Source organism: Dermacentor silvarum, chromosome 8, assembly GCF_013339745.2.
Source record: "Dermacentor silvarum isolate Dsil-2018 chromosome 8, BIME_Dsil_1.4, whole genome shotgun sequence".
NCBI classification, from domain to species: Eukaryota; Metazoa; Arthropoda; class Arachnida; order Ixodida; family Ixodidae; genus Dermacentor; species Dermacentor silvarum.
In genome coordinates, this window is record NC_051161.1 from 172,525,567 (window position 1) to 172,547,827 (window position 22,261).

Sequence of the window (22,261 nt, forward strand, 5' to 3'; positions counted from 1 at the left end):
AAACAAAACAAAAAAAAAACCTCTTGAGCAATGACATAGGTCATCGTCTTAAGGGCAGCGCACTTGAGGTAATTAGGTATGCTGTACATAATTTTCATTCTAGCATTTTTGTATACATCTCCTTAAACTTTTTCCATCAAAATTTCTCTATCTACCTTTTACCGCTACCTATGCCTGTAACGGATGCGGTAGTATCAATCTCTGCTAAACGTCTCTTGCTTATCTTGGCTGCTGACCGACTGAGTCTTCCGTCCACTTTAAATCCAAGCGCTTCTACAAGGTGTACGTTACGTACGGGTCTTGCTGGTTGTATGTTCTCCATTTCTTTGAGGTGTGCTGAATGGTCTCCATATCTTTGCTGCAGCATACAGATGCCTCACCTAGTCCCGAATATTTGCTATGGTATGTTTTGTCCTCACGCAACGGGCTCAAGCCTCAAATAGCAAGGCATTTCCTGTAGTGCTGTCGTACACATTTCCCTTCTTATTTCTTCTCCTTCTTCTCCTCCATTGTATTTTTTGTTTCCATTCTTTGCATCCAATTCACTGTCTCTGTTTCTCTCACTTTCGTTCTGATGACTCCTGCTTGTCTATTTACAGTTTCGTTTATCCTGTACTTGGTTTCCAACTTCCTTGACCTCTTCCTCTATTCTGCATCCACGCTTTTAATGTAGAGATACTTGTGCACTTTAGCGCCCATTTATTTTCTTCTATGTTCCTGAGCCTTTCTTCAAAACTAATTTTGCTCTGTGCTTCTCTGACTTCAAAAGAGGCCCAACCCATGTCACCCTGCACTGCCTCATTTATGGTTTTACCGTGGGCTCCCAAAGCCAACTGATCTTTGGTTAACTTCCAGCCCTGACAAGATATCTGATTTTAAGCACAGAATACCATTTGCGAACGTTAGCGCTGGCACCATTACTCCTTTCCAGATTCCACGCACCACCTCATATTTATTGTGGCCCCAAAGTGATCTGCGTTTCATTATTGTTGCATTCCGCTTCCCCTTTATTTTCAGATTATCTTGGTTTGTGCTTGAGTAAATCTTTGCTTCGTTTATGTATGCACCGATATATTTGCAACAAATACACCGCAGTGATATTAGATGATAATTAGATATTTGTTGTCAACAACCTTTTTTGAACAGCAGAATAAGGTGCGCAATTCGCCAACCCTCTGGAATATAACCTGTATGAACTGATTTAATAAATATATGCACTAGAAACTTAGCCAACAATTATGCATACCTTTTAAAGAAGGTAGCAGGGATGTTATCGAGTCTGCATAGCCAACAATTATGCATACCTTTTAAAGAAGGTAGCAGGGATGTTATCGAGTCTGCATGGCTTTTTTATGGTCAAGTTGAAATAGCAGCTCCACAGCACCTCCCAGTGATACAGTAATCGTGTTACTCCTTCCTTCCAGTACAGGTACGGCTTTGTGCTGGTCAGCAGATTTAACGAACACGCTTTGGAAATGTGTGTTGAATGCATTTGCTATTTCTTCTTTGTTGGTGATTGTCACATCACCTAGTGCAATGTGACGGACAGTTTCGTTCTCGCAGTCTAAGAGGTTGTGAAAAAATTTGCCTGGCCTGGCCTAAAACTTACGTAGTGTGGCGAACCACATCGCCAGGGTAGTAATGGAGAAGAGAAGACGGCGAGGAGGAGAGACGGAAGAATGTAGTAATAAATGGGTTCTACCTACAGTACCCTAGTAAAATCTTTACATTGGCGCAGTCGAAAGCAGGAACCTGTGAAGATGAACGTTGCGTTCAGCGAGGGACGAACCACTATCGAGGGCTACAAAGCAAGTGACAAAGAACATGTCGGGCCACTGGAGAACATCACCATGCCTGATGTTCTGTGAAGCATTCCAATTGCCTCCGTGTTTACCGCTAACGACCCCGTCACTAAAGGTATCGTTCCTGCCTGCAATGAACAAGACGAATCCAAAACTTACTTTAAAGGACCCATCTCAGCTCGTGAAACTGAACCAGCTGTAGCGCCGCTGGACAATGATACTATAACTGTTACGAACGCACTGCTTGACCTTCAGAAATGCCAGATGAGGCAACAGAAGCAGCTGGTAGATCTTCTTGTTGCGCTTTCAAGATCTGGAAGCAACAGAGAACAGCTTTTCTTGAAACCAGACATATTTGTTGGAAATTCGTCCGGTGTACATACCTGGCTTAATTTTTATGAGTACGCTTGCTCCAGGAACCAATGGCTGACTGTCGAGGATCGCATACACAACATGCGGGTATTTCTGTGTGACAATGGGCGGAAATGCTACGATGTTCAGTTACTTTCACAGTTGAGCGAATCGTGGGATGAGTGGAAAGAGAGTTTTCGAGCATTTAAAAAGAATCCCGTGGAACTTTGGGATAACGCCATATTCTACAGGCAGTTAACATCAGAGAATATGTGTTGAAAAAGTGGCGTTTAATTTGTACAGCAGAGCCGAAACTTCCAGAATCGTGTGTTATCGCCCTCATTATACACGGTATGACAACAGAGTGCAGAAACAAGTTCTAGCTAGGTCACCAAGCACAATGGACCAATTGCTTCAGTCACTGGCGTACGTTATGACTCCAGATTTTAATGTACCATCAAAAGAGACGAGGGTCACAACTCGAGATCAAGCGATAACTACAAGTGAGGCTCGTTACCCCTTCGCCAGCCATGCCTCCCAAAGTCAAGGCACCGCCGAACCTCACCATTACGCTGAAGAAACGGTGTTCCTTGTTAAATCAGGCGTTCTAATAGTGCCAATTTTTGTAGACAGCCGAAACATGTCAACACTGATTAACACTGGTGCTTCCGTAAGCCTAATTAATGAAACTATAGTGGATTCCACCAGCATCATTTCTGGGAAGCCTATTCGTGTGTGGAGCTACGATGGTTCATCGCGGGAATATCATAAATTGACAAAAGCAGCTCTTGAGTTCCAAGGTCGGAAATTCAAGGTGGAAACGCTTGTCGTGTCAGCGGTGGACTTCGACTTTCTTTTATCGTGGCCCGATATGAGGAGCATTAAGATTAACATCGGTTTCCTCCAGACGGTATCTGGACGAAACCGTCTTCTCGTGCTGGCAACCTGAGCGAGGATTCCCCTCGCCTGAAACGGCCAGAGCAGTACAAAACGGTTACTCGTCAACGATCCACTTGGGGCTCGACACCGCAGCAAAGATGCCGCACTTACCACCGTTCTTGTTACAGGTTAGTTATCTGAAAGCAGCGTCTTGTATTAGGTCTAGTAATTATTGCCTTATCGCGGTGTCGTGCCCACCACACTTGCTTGATCCATTGAACCGATTTTTCGTATTTTTCAATCGCTTGTGCTCTTGTTTTCTTGGTCTACTACTTCTTCGTTCCGGTGATGTGGAAAGCAATCCAGGTCCCATGAACAAGGCCGAGGCAGATGCTTTCGCTAGTGCCATGGAAACAATTTCCAGGCTTGAGAAGGGGCAGGCTTGCCGAATTGATATCAAATAAGGAGAGGTGCGCAGCCGCCGAGAACGAAATGAAACTTCTGAATGCCAGAATTGCAGCTTTGGTAACAAGCAGCACATCCGCACAGCAAACATCCGATGATGTCTCAACTACAACTAACTTGCGCAGTGTTACTGAACAATTGTCTACCATTTCATCCAGGTGTGATAGCGCTGAAAATAGAATGCGATGCTCTAACCTTCTGTTTTTTGGAATTGAAGACGCCCCTAACGAAGACTGGGTAGCATCAGAACATAAAATAATAAGGTTCTGCTCAGAGAAGCTTCAAGTTACTGTGACTAACAACCAATTTGAACGAGTTCATAGGCTAGGCAGGTACAGTGCCGATAAATGCAGGCCAATAATTGCAAAATTAACCTTTTTCAAGGATAAAGATAACATTATTGCATCAGCACGCAAACTCAAAGGCACGCCATTTGCTATCAGTGAAGATTTTTCCCCAGCTACACGACAGGCAAGAAGACAGCTCATTGCATTCGCGAAGACACAGAAAAAACAGTTCAAACTAACGGTTGACAGGCTGCGCATAGAAAACAAGACATACATATTTGATATCGCTACTAACTCGGTCATTCCTTCTAGTAGATAGCTCAAGGGCAACACGTGTCCAAAAAGCCAAAATCGGTCTAACTCCTATCGTGCCTTTTCACCAGTATCATTATCGTTCAGAAATATTCGAAGCCTTATGCGCAAACGCGACCAGCTTTCTTCCTTCCTCGAGGATAGCAAATCTGACATACTAGCACTAACTGAAACTTGGTTGTATCCGGATATTTCTGATAAAGAATTATTTGATTCGGTTCACGACTACAATATCTACAGGTGTGACCGAAAAGATAAAAGAGGCGGCGGCGTCCTTCTAGGAATAAAAACAACACTTCCGTCTTATGCAATTAACTCAAACTCTAACCTAGAAATTATCTGGGCTGTATGCATGTCCTCATCCTCCCGAATACTTATAGGTGTCTGTTACCGCCCTCCAAATTCTACAAATTCTTTTATTAACGACTTGCACTGCAACATGGTTTCAGTGACGAAGTTTCACCCGTCTGACGCCATCTATCTTCTGGGAGACTTCAATTTTCCTCTGATCGACTGGGTTAACTTATCTTCAACATGTAATACTTCAACAGAATTCATAAATCTAACCTTAGATTTTAACCTGTTTCAGGTTGTTACGCAGCCTACACGGGGTAACAATATCTTAGATTTAATTCTCACAACTGCCCCGGACACAGTTGACCAAATTGCGTCTATTAATGGCTTTAGTGATCATTCCTTACTGCAAGTAACTCTTAACGTACAGTAATTTTTTACAGGTTTTGCTACTAAAGAAATACGGGATTATAATAAAGCCAATTACAATGTTATGAATTCCGAATTAGATATATTCTTTTCCCACGTGCTGTTTCCTTCATTTCACAGTCGATCCGTGGAGGAGAATTGGATGCTCTTCAGAAATAAGATATCTGCCTTAGTTAACCAGTACGTCCCCCTCATTAAGATAACCAACGATAAATCTAACCCATGGTTCACTAAATCCCTACGGTTACTACGAAACAGGAAGAAACGCCACTACGACAGTGCTAAGCGCTCGCACACGCAAGCAGCTTGGGACAAATACAAGGAAAGCTTAAAAATTTACTGTTCTGCCCTGTCTTCTGCTAAGGATAAATACTTCACTCGTGACTTGCCTTCTCTTCTAAAAACTAATCCCAGGAAGTTCTGGCAAATTATAAGCCCAGATCAGGACCACAATAACATTTCTTTACACAACAATAATAACACTCCACTCCCAGATACTCAATGCGCTTCTACTTTCAATACTTATTTTTCTTCTATATTCACTACAGAAGATCAGTCTGATCTGCCGCATGTATCTGAACTTAACTACCAATACATGTCACCAATAGAAATAACAGTAGAAGGGGTCGCATGCCTTATAAATAACCTCAAGCTAACCACATCCTGTGGGGTTGACAATATTAATTCTAAAATTCTCAAAAACACCGTCATAGTGTCTAGTAAAATTCTTTCTCACATCTTCATGCAATCATTAGAGACTGGCCTGCTGCCCTCGGACTGGAAGATAGCTAAGGTTATGCCCATATTTAAGTCAGGTAATAAATACGCACCGGAAAATTACCGTCCAATATCATTAACATCTATATGCTGCAAAATGCTAGAACATGTAATTGCATCAAATGTCTACAGCCACTTGGAAGCCAATAATTTTTTCTTTACTAATCAACACGGATTTCGCAAAAATTTCTCATGTGAAACGCAATTGTTCGAATTAACAACTGACTTGCATACTAATATGAAAGAGGATCTACAAACTGATTGTGCATTTCTAGACTTTTCGAAAGCGTTTGACCTTGTAGTACACTGCCGTTTGATTTTGAAATTATCTGCTCTTAAACTAGACTCTCTTACAGTAACATGGATTCGCAATTTTCTTTCTAATCGTCAGCAATTCACAGCAGTTAATAATTTTTCACCTCCTCTTTCACACGTTACTTCAGGTGTACCACAAGGTAGTGTTCTTGGTCCGTTACTATTTCTAATATGCATTAATGACTTACCGAATAACCTTTCCTCTCAAGTGCGCATTTTCGCGGACGACTGCATTCTTTATCGTCCCATTAAGGGTGCCGATGATCATACAATCCTCCAAAAAGATCTTGAACTTATTTCACTTTGGTGTAACACTTGGCTAATGAAGCTTAACGTTTCTAAATGTAAAATTATTTCTTTTAGCCGCAAGCATGCGAACTATACTTTTTCGTATCACATAGATAACATCACTATTTTGCATGATACTCAATACAAATATCTTGGTGTTAACCTAACTTCGACTCTTTCGTGGTCAACGCACATTGAATACATATGCGCTAATTCCTCGAGATCATTAGGGTACATACGCCGTAAGTTACATAATTCTACTAAAGATATTCGTAAACTAGCTTACCTAACATTTGTCCGCATCTAAAAATATTTGATCGAAAAACTCGAATCTATTCAGAACAGGGCAGCGCGTTTTATCTCACATTGTTACGACTATACTAAAAGCATTACACAAATTAAACTCGACCTCTCACTACAGCCCTTGCATGATCGTCGTGATATAGCCCTGCTGTCCTTATTTCATAAATACGTCCATAACACAGCACCATCAGTTCTGCCTCTTGAAACTCCTCAATACAGGTCACAGCGAGGGTATAATATGTCGAATTTCATGCGCATCTATGGAAAGACCAATTCGTTTAATTACTCCGCTCTTCCAAGAGCCATTCGTCTTTGGAACGAACTTCCTAACATCATAGTTTATGAAAGTGACCAAGAAAATTTCCGCCTTCTTCTAACAACGCATTTTTCAAACAACTATACATAACCTGACATATAATTCTTTGTCGTTGCCTTTCCCGTTATTAATGTGCAACTACGCCTTCATACTGTTCTGTTATAGCCTAATTATGTCGCGTCTGCTCTGTAATTCTGTTGACTATGTTTTACTGTGTGATATTTTATTGTTAAATGAGCTGTCGCGTCCAAAGCATTCGGTTTGTTTCCTAGGTCATATTGTAGCACTGTATTAGTATATCAGCACATTTCTCACCCTATATTTTTTGCACATGTATTCACATATGTATTAACTATTGTATAAGTAATAATTCTTTATTGTACTCTCCCCCCTTACACAATGCCTCTAGGGGCCTGTAAGGTATCTTTAAATAAATAAATAAATAAATAAAAACATATTATGGAATGACGAGGTGACCATTGGACAACCTGAGCAAGATATACCTTGGACTGAAACACCCGACGAATGAAAGCCATCATGCGCGTAAGACGTGCCGTTGAAGTTCCCCGAGCTAATATACATTGGGGCATATCCCAAAGCCACAACAGTGATTGAGGTGCCGTTCTCATTGCGCGACAGCACAGTCGTAAGAAAAAAGCCGTATAGCCTCAGCCATGAAAAGAAAGTGTTGTTACGGCAAGAACTTCAAGGCATGTTAGAGGCAGGGATCATTAGGCCATCGACATCATCTTTTGCTTCCCCTATTACATTGTACCGAAAGAAGCTGGATCATTTCGACTGTGCACTGATTACCAAATGATAAACAAGCATACTGATCTTTTTCCATACCCGGTGGCTAGGATAGATGATATTGCTACACGCATGTGGTATTTGATTGTTTGACCGAGGCCCGCGGGCGCCATCACTCGAGAAAAGAAGAGGAAGAACGAGCTGGGTTCGCGCTGTGAACCTAACTGGTCAGCGCTGCAACATCTGTTGTAAATACAACCTGTAAATAGTTGCCCGTCTTACTGACTCGTTCTTCGCGTAACATCGTGGTGGAGTTGGAACGTTCCCCGTCATCGCCACGGAGCTCCGAAGCGGCCGCACCATCGTCTTCTCAGCCATGGCTTCCGATGGAAACACCCCGTCGCCACCTACACCTGCGGCGCCTACCACAACGTACGTTACGGTTCCTAGTCTCCGTGATCCTGGGACATTCTCCGCCAAAAATGGCGTTGACGTCGACGACTGGCTCAGCATGTATGAGCGTGTTAGCCGAAGCCACCACTGGGACCCTACCATCATGCTTGCCAATGTGATATATTATCTGGACGGGACACCGCTTGTCTCGTTTCGCACCCATGAGGTTGAGCTATCTAGCTGGGACACTTTCAAAGAGAGGCTTCGCGACCTCTTTGGCAACCCGTCAGGTCGCCAACAGGCTGCGCGAAAGGAGCTTGCTATGCGTGTCCAGTCGTCGACAGAATCGTATGTCACCTACATACAGGAAGTGCTCGCGCTTTGCCGGAAAGTCGACAAGCACATGACCGAGGTTTGACAAGGTGGGCCATATCCTAAAAGGCATCGCGGACGACGCCTTCAATTTGCTCGTCTATAACGACGTCTCTTCTGTCGACGCCATCGTCGAAGAATGCCGCCGCTTCGAGGTAGCCAAAAGCGGCCGCGTCGTCCCACAGTTTTCCCGGCTCCCAAACACCCCTGCCACGTCCTCTTGCTCCGCTCTTCCTGCCACACGACCTTTTCAAGAGAACGTCACTCGTATCGTTCGCCGTGAGATCGAAGCGGCGAGTCCGGCCCCCCTTCATCCACGACCCCTCGACGGTACCTTTGACCCAGCGGCCCCTACTATTTCCGTCATACAAGCAGTTGTGTGGCAAGAAATTGCAAACCTTGGCATCCCTACCGCCTGCTCTGTCTCCCGACCTGATTCGGCATCCATTCCCATGGCCACATCCTTCAACGACTAGTATTTCGCTCCCCGACCACGCAATCCTGCTGAATGGCTTCCCCCTGACGACAAACCGATCTGCTTCCGCTGCCACCGAGTTGGTCACGTATCCCGCCACTGCCACAGCACCTGGATGCCGCCGTACTGGAGCTCATTCCCTGCTCCTCGCCCATACGCCGACGCTCGCCGTTACTCACCTCGCCGTCCGTACTCTACTTCTGATGCCCCTGACAGCTGCTCCTCCGGGCGATCGCTGTCGCCTCAACGCCGTCGCTCCCCGTCACCCCAACCTCGCCGCTTTTCCTCGCCAAACCGCCGGACGGAAAACTAGGCCATGCAGCTCTTGGAGGTAGTGCTGCATCCCGTCCGTCCTGTACAAATCCTCCGCTGACGCTACTCACGAACGCGAACCTAATTGACGTAGACGTGGATGGTGTTCCATTCAAGGCATTGGTTGATACTGGAGCCCAAGTGTCCATCATGAGCCCTAATCTTTGTCGTCGCCTCAAAAAAGTTCTTACGCCTGCCATCACTCGGGCCGTACGCGTCACCAATGGCGCCACTGTTGCCGTCAGTTGTATGTGCACTGCGCAAGTAGGAATTGCTGGCCGCCACGTTCCAGTCCTGTTCACCGTGCTGACCAGTTGCCCTCACGACCTCATCTTCGGGCTCAACTTTCTGACGATGCATTCTGCCCTCATCGACTGTTCCACCGGTACGCTTTGCCTCAACCTTCCTCTTGTTTCCGACGTTCGCCCCAAACAACCGAACACCCTCTGCACTACAGCGTTTGTTCAGTTACCTCCAAAAGCCCTAACCTTCATCGAATTGGCCTCAACGGCAACCGTGCCTGATGGCGACTATGTCGTTGCACCTATTCGTGACGTCCTCCTGGCGCGCGACGTCTCTGTGCCACACTCCGTCGTTACCCTTGCCGCTAATTGGATGTGTCTCCCCGTCATCAATTTTGGCTTGACGAAGCAAGTGTTACCTGAAGGCATAGTGGTGGCCACGCTCCGGTCTGTGACAGACGACCACGTCACTGCTTTTGCAGCCGACGTGTCTCCAGATCCTCCTGATTACCCACAGGATGCCTTGAACCTCGACGGCCCTTTACGTCCCATGGTCGCTCCGGACCTCGCCCCTGACCAAGCAGCCGCTCTATATCGCCTTTTGTTGTCCTACCGCGACATATTTGACACTGAAAATCGCCCACTTGGTCAGACGTCCCTTGTTCAGCATCGGATAAACACTGGTGATGCTGTTCCCATTCACCGCCGACCGTATCGTGTGTCCATGGCAGAGCGGCAAGTTATTCAGCAGGAAGTAAACAAGATGCTCGCCAAAGGCATTGTTCAGCCCTCGTGGAGTCCTTGGGCGTTGCCGGTCGTGCTCGTCAAAAAGAAAGATGGCACGTGTGGCGTTTCTGCGTTGATTACCGCCACCTAAACCGAATCACTAAGAAGGACGTTTACCCTTTACCATGAATTGACGACACTCTTGATTGTCTTCACGGTGCCAAATACTTTTCGTCCATTGACCTTCGATCTGGTTATTGGCAAATTTCCGTCGATGAGCAAGATCAAGAAAAGACCGCTTTCGTCACTCCAGATGGCCTCTACCAATTTAATTTTATGCCGTTCGGTTTATGCAGTGCCCCCGCCACGTTCGAACCGATGATGGACTCTCTGCTTCAAGGTTTCAAATGGTCAACATGCCTTTGTTACCTCGACGACGTCCTCGTGTTTTCTCCTACATTTGAGACGCACCTTGAGCGAATTGCAGCCATCCTTGACGTCTTCCGCAAGGCTGGGCTCCAATGAAACTCATCGAAGTGCCACTTCGGGCGCCGACAGATTACAGTGCTCGGCCATCTCGTCGATGCTTCCGGAGTACAACCCGACCCAGAGAAGGTTCGAGCAGTAATGGCTTTCCCTGTACCTTAGTCTGTCAAAGACGTCCGGAGTTTTGTGGGGCTCTGTTCTTATTTCAGACGGTTCGTGAAAGATTTCGCAGCAATCGCTCAACCACTCACAGAACTTATGAAGAAAGACGTGCCTTTTATGTGGGGTTCCCCTCAGGCTGCCGCATTTTCACGCCTTATCACGATTCTGACTAATCCACCAATCTTGGCCCACTTTGACCCGTCCGCACCAACAGAGGTCCGAACCGATGCCAGTGGTTATGGGATCGGCGCCGTCTTAGCGCAACGCCAACACGGACACGACCGCGTTATAGCCTACGCTAGCCGACTCCTGACAACTGCAGAGCGCAACTATTCGATTACCGAGCACGAATGTCTTGCTCTCGTCAGGGCTGTTTCAAAGTTCTGCCCATATTTATATGGCAAGCCCTTCTCAGTAATCACAGACCATCATGCGCTGTGTTGGCTTTCGTCGCTCAAGGATCCTACTGGCCGGCTCGGTCGTTGGGCTCTCCGACTACAAGAATATCCCTACACAGTGATGTACAAGTCGGGACGCCAACACTAGGACGCAGATTGCCTCTCTCGCTACCCAGTCGAAGACCCGACCTCTACGTCTGAGCCTGACACCGACGCCTGCGTTCTCTCTGTTTTTCCACTGGTCCATGTCGCCGACGAGCAGCGCCGTGACCCGTCCTTGCGTGTCATCATTGACTGCCTGGAATCTCTACTTGCCGACAGTTCCCTTCGCTTATTCACACTTCAAGATGGCGTACTCTACCGCCACAATGTTCACCCCGACGGCCCAGCATTACTCCTTGTGATCCCTAAACACCTTCGCTCGGCTGTTCTCCACGAACTTCACGACCTCCCCACTGCCGGTCACCTCGATGTGTCCCATACCTACGACCGGATCCGCCGACGCTTCTTTTGGCCTGGGCTTGCTCGCTCTGTTCGAAGATACGTAGCTGCGTGTGATAAATGCCAGCGACGCAAGACACCATCGACGCTACCTGCTGGGTACCTACAACCAATCGACATTCCCGCAGAGCCATTCTTTCTGGTTGGTTTAGATTTACTTGGTCCCTTTCCTCTTTCTACCTCTGGGAACAGGTGGATCGCTGTGGCCACAGATTACGCCACGCGCTACGCCATCACCCGAGCGCTCCCTACAAGCTGCGCCACAGATGTTGCCGATTTTCTTCTACGCGACGTGATTTTATTACATGGAGCTCCGCGACAACTTCTCACAGACCGTGGCCGGACATTTCTGTCAAAAGTTATCGCGGACATCCTGCAGTCCTGTGCCACGAGGCACAAGCTATCCACGTCATACCATCCGCAAACTAATGGCCTCACGGAGCGTCTTAATCGCACTCTCACAGACAAGCTCGTGAAGTATGTCTCTTCAGACCACACAGACTGGGACCTCACTCTGCTGTTTGTCACCTTTGCCTATAATTCCTCGCGCCACGACACAGCCGGCTATTCCCCATTTTTCCTCCTGTTCGGCCGAGAACCAGCACTGCCCCTTGACACAACTCTCCCTGTTCACGCGGCACCCACCAGTGAATATGCACTTGATGCCGTCGCCCGCGCTGCTCACGCCTTCTGAACTCCCAAGAGAGTCAAAGGCGTTTGTACGACCAGCGACACCGAGACGTGCACTTACCGCCTGGTTCTTTGGTGCTTCTATGGTCTCCGTCGCGTCAGGTCGGCCTGTCAGAAAAACTGCGGTCGCGTTACACAGGCCCCTACCGAGTGCTTCGTGCTGTGACTCCCGTCACATACGAGGTCGCCCCTGACGCCCCATCTGCTTCCCAGTTCAGCGATATCGTGCACGTTACACGACTGAAGCAGTATCACCCTCCCAGTGATGACATTTAGACGCTCTGGGACATCGCTTCTGCCGCCGGGGGATTATGCTACACGCGTGTGGTATTTGACTGTTTGACCGAGGCGCGCGGGTGCCATCACTCGAGAAAAGAAGAGGAAGAACGAGCTGGGGCTCGCGCTGTGAACCTAACCGGTCAGCGCTGCAACCGCTGTTGTAAATACAACCTGTAAATAGTTGCCCGTCTTACTGACTCGTTCTTCGCGTAACAATATCATTGACGAGACTGAAGGATCCAAATGGTTTTCACGTATAAAATTATGCAAGGGGTACTGGCAAGTGCCACTAAAGAAGAAACTAAGAAATTTACGGCCTTTGTCACACCGTTCGACATCTATGAGTATAATCGGTTACCATTTGGCTGGAAGAATTCTGGGTCGTAGTTCTAAAAGATGATGAAAGAAACACTTAGCAAATTCATTGGAAAATTTTGCAATGTGTATGTGGATGATATCGTCTACTCCAGGAAAGGGAAAACCATGAGGAACATTTGTGTAAAGTACTTGAGGCACTAAGCGGCGCAAGACTTAAAATGAACATGAAGAAAAGCGAGTTTTTTTGCAATAAGGTGGTTTTCCTCGGTAGGCTGTTTGATGGTAAAACGAAAAGCACCAAGGAAGAGAGTGTTCAATGCATCAAGAAGATGGTGAAACCATATGATGTTCATTCCGTCCGAGTGTTTTTGGGACTGGCGGGCCATTTCCGTGCATTCATAAGAGACTATGCCACAAAGACGAAATGTCTCACTGCACCGACCCAAAAGGGTGTGCCATTTATGTGGTCAGAAGAATGTGAGAATTGCTACACCGAGCTCGTCCGCATCATTTCATTGGACCCTGTATTAATGCTCCCTGACTTTAAGCTGCCCTTTGAGCTATATATCGACGCATCTTATTATGGAGCAGGTGCCATACTCTATCAGCGTGATGCGACAGAACACCAAGGAAAAGAACTGAGGGTAGTAAGTTACTACTCTTGCACTTTTACGAAGACACAAGAAAATTATGCAACTACGGAGAAGAAGCACTGGCGGTGGTGATGGCCTTGCAATATTTCAGAAGCCACTTGGAAGGAAACCACTTCAAGCTGTTCACAGACAACCAGGCGTTTACATACCTGTTGGAGCTATCGCGGCCGAAGGGAAGAATAGCTCGATGGGTTAGCGAAATACAACAATTCAGCTTTGACGTCTTACATCGCCCGGGACAAAAATATCAAGATGACGATGCCCTATCTCGACTCCACGTGCCGCACGAAACCCCAACTAGAAAGTAATGTAAACCTGTTACAGGTTTGGGAAGGCATACAAAAGATGGAAGTAAAGAATGGCAAATTGTACGTTCCGGAGACCGAAGTGCCGACAGTCCTGAAGCTTTACCACACCAGTCCAGAGTCAGGATTTTGGAAGACACGACGGATTTTGGAAGACATACCACAAAATAGCCCAGCGATTCACTTGGAAAAACATGAAAGAAGACATCACAAATTATTTGAAGACTTGCCATCAGTGCCAGCTTGTTAAAGCCAAGTACAAGCCTAGAGGCAACAGGATGGTCTTGCCAGAGTATTCCGATATCCCCTTCGAGGTTGTTCATCTTGATTTCGCTGAAATCAAAAAGAAGGGGGAAGGAGTTAGGAAGACGCAAGCATTCCTTATCACCGTAGACGAACGCACGCGTTTTGTCGCCACCAAAGCTGGAAAAGAGGACGCAAACTGCATGATATCATTGCTGGAACGAGAACTATTCAAGAACGTCAGAGTCGTCGTCGCAGACAATGGCCCAGCCTTTAAAAGCGAGACACTATGACTTTGGGCTCAGAAAAGAAATATCACCCTTCGTTTCCCAGCACCTGACCATCCGGAAGCGAATTCCCTTGCAGAGCGAATGATAAGGCACTTGAAGATGTACATACGATTATACCCCGAATTCAAAGGCGGCTGGAAATGCGCCTTAGAAGGAGCCATAGCACATAACAATAGATCATATACAGCCAGCCTGGAATGCAGCCCACATTTTGCGCCGTTTGGCACGAGCTCATGGCGGCCAGCGGATCATGAACTGGGTTTAGTGAAACTAATTGATCTGAAAGAACATCCCAAGACTTCTCAGCAGCGACAAAGATATAGAGCGGGAATGAAAAAGAATTTTGACCACAGACACAGCACAAAAATGCCGGAGATTGAAGCACATTCGTGGGTTCTGGTTCAAAAGGGACTTGATTCGAAAACGCCCTTTACAGGACCTTACTATGTCGTCAAGACAGCCAGACAGCAAGGACTCCTGAAGACAATATACTACCAAGGACCCAGTGAACAAGTTGAAAAGGCTTCAATTTGGAATGTGCTGCCGTATTATCCTCATGGGGGCCAAGACAGACGATAGGGAGTGTGTGGCAAACCACATTGCCAGGGTTCTACCTACAGTACCCTAGTGAAATCTTTACAATTAGTGCTTCCTGCAATCTTCTAACCACAATTGTAGTTTATTGCTAAGTTCCTGAACGCGTCCCCGTCGAACCGCCGCCACAGGACGACCAGGATGACGACACTTTCTTGGGACCGATCAGTGCTGACGAATTCGCCGAACAACAGCGAGCCGACCCGGAACTAAGGAGCCTTGTAGAATACCTGGAAGGCAAGACCGTCATTGTGCCGAAGGTGTTCAGGCGAAGATTGGCGTCGTTTTTCTTGCAAAACGACATTCTCCTAAAGAAGAACTTCTCGACTCTCCGAGCCAACTACCTCCTCGTGGTTCCCTCAGCATTGCGTCCAGAGGTTCTGCAAGGCCTCCTTGACGACCCAACGGCTGGACACCTCGGTTTTTCCCGCACGCTCGCGAGGATACAAGAAAAATAGTACTACTGGCCTCGCCTCTCTGCCGACGTCGCCCATTGCGTAAGGACATGCCGAGACTGTCAGCGACGCAAAACACCGCCGACAAGGCCAGCCGGACTTCTACAGCCAATCGAGCCACCTCGCCGACCGTTCCAGCAGATCGGGATGGACTTACTGGGGCCTTTTCCGACGTCGACGTCCGAGAATAAATGGATCGTCGTCGCTACGGACTACCTCACCCGCTACGCCGAAACAAAAGCCTTGCCCAAAGGCACTGCCGCCGAGGTAGCCCGATTCTTCGTTGAGAACATCCTCCTGCGTCACGGTGCCCCAGAAGTCCTCATCACCGACAGAGGCACGGCCTTTACTGCAGGACTAACTAAAGCCATCCTGCGGTACAGCCAGACAAGCCATCGCCGCACCACCGCCTACCACCCGCAGACGAATGGCCTCACCGAGCGCCTAAATAAGACCATCGCCGACATGCTGGCAATGTACGTCGACATCGAACACAAGACGTGGGATGCCATCCTTCCGCACGTGACCTTCGCGTACAACACGGCCGTGCAAGAAACGACGCACATGGCGCCGTTCAACCTGGTCTACGGAAGGAACCCGGCAACGACGCTTGACGCCGTGCTACCAGACGTCGCTGATGAAGAAAATCTCGACGTTGCCACCTATTTGCAGCGTGCCGAAGAAGGTCGACAGCTCGCCCGCGTGCGCATCAAGAACCACATAGTTCTGCACCTCACTTGGTTTGAAACCCAGGCACCATGCTCTTTGTAGAGCAGCAGTAAAGAATGCCATACAAACATGAAAAAGGCAGAACGAAGGCTCAGCAGACCAGAGGCCACATGTCCAAGAAGCCTCACGTCACAAAACACATCAAAGATTACAACTTTGGTGCGTTTTAGAGAACTGAAGAGAAGGTGCAACTTTGAGAGCCGTTTTCTCAAAACTGTTTTTTCGCCTTTCTGCTCAGTTTCTGGAGCTGATTTCTTCGTTACCGTTTAGCCTATTTTGATTCTGTTTTTTTTTGTCACGTTCCTTGGACTACAGTGCAGGTCGAGACAGTCTCGCATTTTTATCTTGACATTTTATAAATTTATGGCGTGGCTATTCGTTCACCCCGAAAGTGTGCTTGGTGCGAAGGTAACTTGAAAAATGACTATCTAAAAAATTTGTGTTGCAAAAAAAAAAAAAAGTAAGACTGTCACGACCTTCAGCACGCATTGAGCTATGCAGTCAATACTCAACGAGCCTTCCATCGTGTTTTTTAAGCTCTCCAGGCCCTCCAGAAAGTTCAAGAGAGAAAAATTCTGCTCAATAAAATGTTCTCAAGGTATCACTCTGAAACTTTTATGGAAGTATCAGGGAGACATTCTAAACATTTGTGCCAATTTTCATCAAAATCCATGAAGAAATCAGGAAGTTGATTTTCAAAGCCACGTCCCCCCTTAAGCAGGTTGGTCACAGAACCGATGACAGCCAATGAGGCAACTGTTGACACCCCAAGGGGAAACTAAGTTAATCAGGCGCGAAGGCGCTAGAGCGGACATCGGCGTGCTTGGCAAAAGGGACGTCCCCTCGTTCATTCGACGCCACCGACGGGACGAGTAAGGCAGGGCCGGCGCCAGGAGGTCCAAGGTGTTCATGAGAAAAATTAACTACGGCAACTTCGCGACACCACACCCCTACGGAGTACAACTAAGCTTGTGAGCCAGCTACATTTACTTATACATGGCTGATACCACTGGTACTCACGAAAAATAATTTTGAAGAATTCTGGTGGCCATATTTTTTTTTTTTTGACAAGGCCATCCCTCTATCAGCGAGGGGGCGATACAGAAATCTGAAGGGGGGGGGGGGGGGGGTCAGCACATCCGGACATCCCCCCTGGATCCGCGCCTGACTTATAACGTAGCCCTTATAGTGCAGGACCGGATATAGTGCGGTCTTTTCAGACTCCCGTTAATTTTCCCATAGCACTCCATGTATACACGTATCGCTTATAGTGCAGTTGCGGGAAACGAAATACCGGTTACAGTGCGGCTGCCTGGGAGTACGGAAGTCAGCGGAGACGGCGAACGCTTCCCTTAAACGGGCGCCCCAAGGAGTGCTCGAGGAAGAAAGAGAGACGAAGTGGAGGAGAAGGGCACGTGGTGCGAACAAACAGCCAGTGAGGCTGAAAGCAGAATCTTGAGAGCGAGTCGTGAATTATCACGGCTCGCATAGCGAGCGAGGGCTACGAAACTGCCAACGCCGGCCAACGCGCGCTTCACGATAACGGCAGTAAACGAAACTTCAGGGAGCGGGCGGCGCTGGCACAGCACGGCGAAGGGCGCACGCGGAGACCGTGGAATGTGAGGGAGGAGGGCGACAGGGAAGCGCATTTCGCCTTGGCAACTCCGCCGCTTCGGTGGCTCCCCTCACCCTCCCTCATAGCTCCCTCACTTTCGACTGTCACCGTGCACGCCCGCCGGCCGGCCCGGCACCAGCTCCCCGAAGTTTCGTTTTCTGCCGTTATTGGGAAGCGGTCGTTTGCAGGCGTGGGCAGTTTCGTTGGCCGGCCTGGGACAGCGCCGCTGCTTCCTGCTTCGTCGTAGCCGCAGCGTGCAAGGTCAACACGCGACTAGAAAGTAGAAAGAAGGGTTCACTGCCATTTTCTATGCGTGGCTACGGTAGCGTTGCTGAGACGTCGGCACGTACACGCATGTTCCGGCGCAACGCAGAATCAGCGTCCTTGCCATTTGAAAGAGGGTGAAATTTCCGCCGCGTTTTTTTTTCTTTCTTTTTTTGTTTTGTTCGCGCGCGACATTGTCTCTCCTAAGCTTTTACTCTATGACGGTGCCGGAGCAATGCCGGTCGGATTCGCCGCCGCGTGATTTGGTTCGAATTAACGAGAATCGACTGTACATTGAATGCAAACTTTCTAGCCGCATTCCTCGACTGTCGCATACGCGTGGCGGCTCGGTGCACATGTTTTGTATATGTGCGGGCCTTGAAAATTGTTGCTTTGGTTATAGTGCGGATATTCGCGACTCCGGCGACTTATGTTATAAGCGGTCTACACTGTAATACTAATTAAAAGACCAGGAACCGCATATACTAATAGAAGGTCAAGTGGTAGACCTCATATGCATCTTCATGTTCTTGCTGCTTGGTGCGCCAAAGGCCTACGCGACTTTTAGAGAAGAATTAAAAATATAAATTCGCGTTTAATAAGCAAAACCTGGCTCGTTTTAACCAGTACGATAGGCAATCTTTCCATCAGCAGGGTTATCTCGTTCTAAGCGGTTGTCTGTCCCTTTAAGGACACTGATCCATGCACATTGTTGTTGCGGTGCACACTCAACTGCGGTCGGTGTAAAGAGCAGGCACATTTCCCATTTTCAGGTTGAGCATGATTTGCCACCACTCTGAAATCGGGAGGGTCACGGCAAACTCTAGCGATGCCCCCCCCCCCCCTTTCTCTCTCTTCGTCGTCCATCTGTATGCGGTCAGCGCGCTAATCACGTGACACTTGTGAGCCCTCCATGTACAGTGGAACCTCGATGATACGATCACGGCTAATACGAATTTCCGGATGATACGAATTTTTCTGCGGTCCCGGCCGAGCCCGATTACTTTGCAACATGCTAGAAAACGGTTGTTACGAATCGATTTTCGACCCGCGTCGGTTGATACGAATAAATGCCGCCCCACCGACGGCCGCGAAAGAACAGCGCGCAGTCATGCGCTTTCTCCCTTTCTCTTTTGGTGCGGAGGCGCGGACGCGACGCCGGACAGCGCGGAGGCCGCGAATGGGCACGAAGAGTTCGAAGCGGTGGCGCTTTTGTTGCGTTTCCTCCTTTTCCGCGTGCCATCGGGCGGAGTGGCTGCCGTGCTTCGGGCCGCGTTCTTTTTTGCGCCATTTTCCCTAGTCGCATGTCTACCGAGATACGATCTCAGCTGATTCGCGCGGCCGTACGCCGAGGCGCGGGAGCCTCCGTTGGCGCGTCTTCCGTCGGCTGCGTTATCGGTGCCGATGGCACAGGGCGATTCTGGGTTTCGCTGCTGGAGTCACACGGTGCAAGGTTGCGCTCGTTCAGTCGGGTGCTCCTCCTTCGGGCCGCGTTCTTTTTTGCGCCATTTTGCCTAGTCGCAGCGAGCTATATGTCTACCGAGATACGATCTCAGCTGATTCGCGCGGCCGTACGCCGAGGCGCGGGAGCCTCCGTTGGCGCGTCTTCCGTCGGCTGCGTTATCGGTGCCGATGGCACAGGGCGATTGTGGGTTTCGCTGCTGGAGTCACACGGTGCAAGGTTGCGCTCGTTCAGTCGGGTGCTCCTCCTTCGGGCCGCGTTCTTTTTTGCGCCATTTTGCCTAGTCGCAGCGAGCTATATGTCTACCGAGATACGATCTCAGCTGATTCGCGCGGCCGTACGCCGAGGCGCGGGAGCCTCCGTTGGCGCGTCTTCCGTCGGCTGCGTTATCGGTGCCGATGGCACAGGGCGATTGTGGGTTTCGCTGCTGGAGTCACACGGTGCAAGGTTGCGCTCGTTCAGTCGGGTGCTCCTCCGCTTCTCCCGCTAATCGCCGTATTTTCTTGCCGTAGGAGCGCTTCCGTATTCCGAAGGCGTGCTTCGTCCAAAGTTTATTCGCCAACGAGCGACGATCCATCACTAACCTGGGAGTTCTCAGTAATCCGAATTCTGTATGTCAAGTGAAGACGCCGGCGTGGTTTACGAAGCAGACAACTGCGGTTGCCATCTTGCCCCTGTCACAGCAGCAACCAATGGAGAGACGCCTTTCAGCACGGCAGCCAATCAGAGGCCCGCTTTTATCAGAGGGCCCGTGTGACTACCTATCGCAGACCCGCGCTTCTTTGGTGTTTGTGCGTTTGTTACAAGTTGGCGACGACGGACGAATTGAGAAGCGTAACGGCGAAACTTTGAGCTTTCGAACGATACCAAGATGGCGGCGCTCGGTGGCGGAAAATACGAGATATGGCTCCGTGAACTGCGGTGATTTTGCGCGACTTAAAGCTGTTGTCTCGCCCTGCGCACTGACGAATTAAACTTTTTCGGGCACTTTCAGTGCGTTTTCAGCCAAACCATTTTGATGCAGCGTAGATTAGGCGTTGCAGATACCAGTGGCGCACCGACGGGGGGGGGGGGGGGGGGTTCGGGGGTTGTAACCCCCCCCCCCCCCCCCCCTGAGGCCGACTTAACCCCCCTCTTTTGTTTAACCCCTTTTCTTTCCTTGCGCATTTGAGTACTGCAACTAAGATATAAGGCGCGCAATCGTCTGTACACTCATAAAAAGCGCATTTTTTGACAATTTCCCTTGAAGAAATTGAAATTAGTGCTATTTAGATGGTATTGGCAAACTGTCAACCCCCCCCCCCTGGCAGAGATCCTGGGTACGCTACTGGCAGATACCCAAACGCGTGGTTTTCAGATATAGATTTTTCTCGCGATTTTTGCGATCTGATCCCCGCGTCCCCCCTTGATTTAGCTAGTTTTAATTGTGTTTTGATGACACGAATTTTGGCTAATAGGGATATTTTTCGTGACCCCGTGAGATTCGTATCATTGAGATTCCACTGTATATCCCAATCTAGTTTTGTGACTAGACAAATGTTTCGTTCCACATTTCGTTCTGACAGGCTGAGGCCTCCGATGCCTTGCACAAATAGTTAGCCTTCGAGAAAGTCAAGTTCTTTTCTTGGAACATTTTCTCTCGTAATTTTAGAGAGTTTGTTCGAAATACAATCTGGTCGTGAACCATGTCATCCACAGTAGCTCCGAAGTTGTAGTGTCTAGCCTGTTTCTTCATATCGTAAAAATTGCTCAAACACTCCGCCTTCTTCTTGCGCCTCTCTCGTCAATTTCATTTTCTGTTTGACCAAGTGCTCCTCATATTTGGTTACAACTGTCTTGTAGTCTGGTTTGCTTTCTCCCATCGCAAGAGAAAACTTGTTGTATACCTCTTCACCGGCCAAAAAGGCTGTTTTTGTAGCTTCCGACCTTGGCTTTTTTGTACACTCTTGTCGCTTTCAGAAAAATAGTCGCACCTTTGACGAAATAGCTTACACGTTTTCCCTCCACCTATGACTAAGCGTAGTGCTTTTAGTGGCTTAATGGCATCGATATCTTGCCAACTGTGCAAGCTGTCCGACGTCTGTACATAGCTTCCCAGGGTGATAACGACTGAATCCACTTCTAACACCGTCCATCGGCCATGGTTGCGCCGAAAGAAGTCTGCAGAACAGTGAACCTTGGGCACCATTTATACTTGTAGCTAAAGGGGCAATTCTGCAACCACGAGCTGGGGCACACTCGGTCTGTGCACTTCCTTGCGATACAGTCCCGCTGGTGGCAAATTCTTTTTTCTTTGTGCACTTTCATTTGCCTTTAACTTATCATTCCTACACTTCAATTGGAACTACAAATAATTTCCTCTATTTTTTCCTTGGCTTCATATGTTTCTGGCTAACAGAATTCAGTGCCCTCAGTTCCCTTGTTCTTTATAGAAATCATGGTAATTTATAATTAGGTGTATGCTGAACTGGGCAGGCATCCATGCATGACAGTGATGTGCCTGTCATCCATACTATCATTCAGTTTTATTGCGATAGCAATTATAGGGGCACTGCAAATAACTTCTTGCCGTTGTCGTCGCTGCGAAGTTCCGTATACATTTAGATATATGCATGCGTTATTCCACGCCTTGTTATATGACATGTGGTATATTCGAGTTATATTGTCGGACTATTCTAACACTAAAGTTGCTGATACCGGGTCTTAGATTCTTGACAAAATAATTCCTC

The 22,261-nt window shown here is 48.1% G+C and overlaps 1 protein-coding gene across 1 annotated transcript in view; it reads left to right on the top strand.

Moving 5' to 3' along the window:
* The window catches only part of LOC119461848 (serine-protein kinase ATM), a 754,892-nt gene that overhangs the window by 434,754 nt on the left and 297,877 nt on the right, over positions 1-22,261 (top strand). The window lies entirely within an intron of this gene.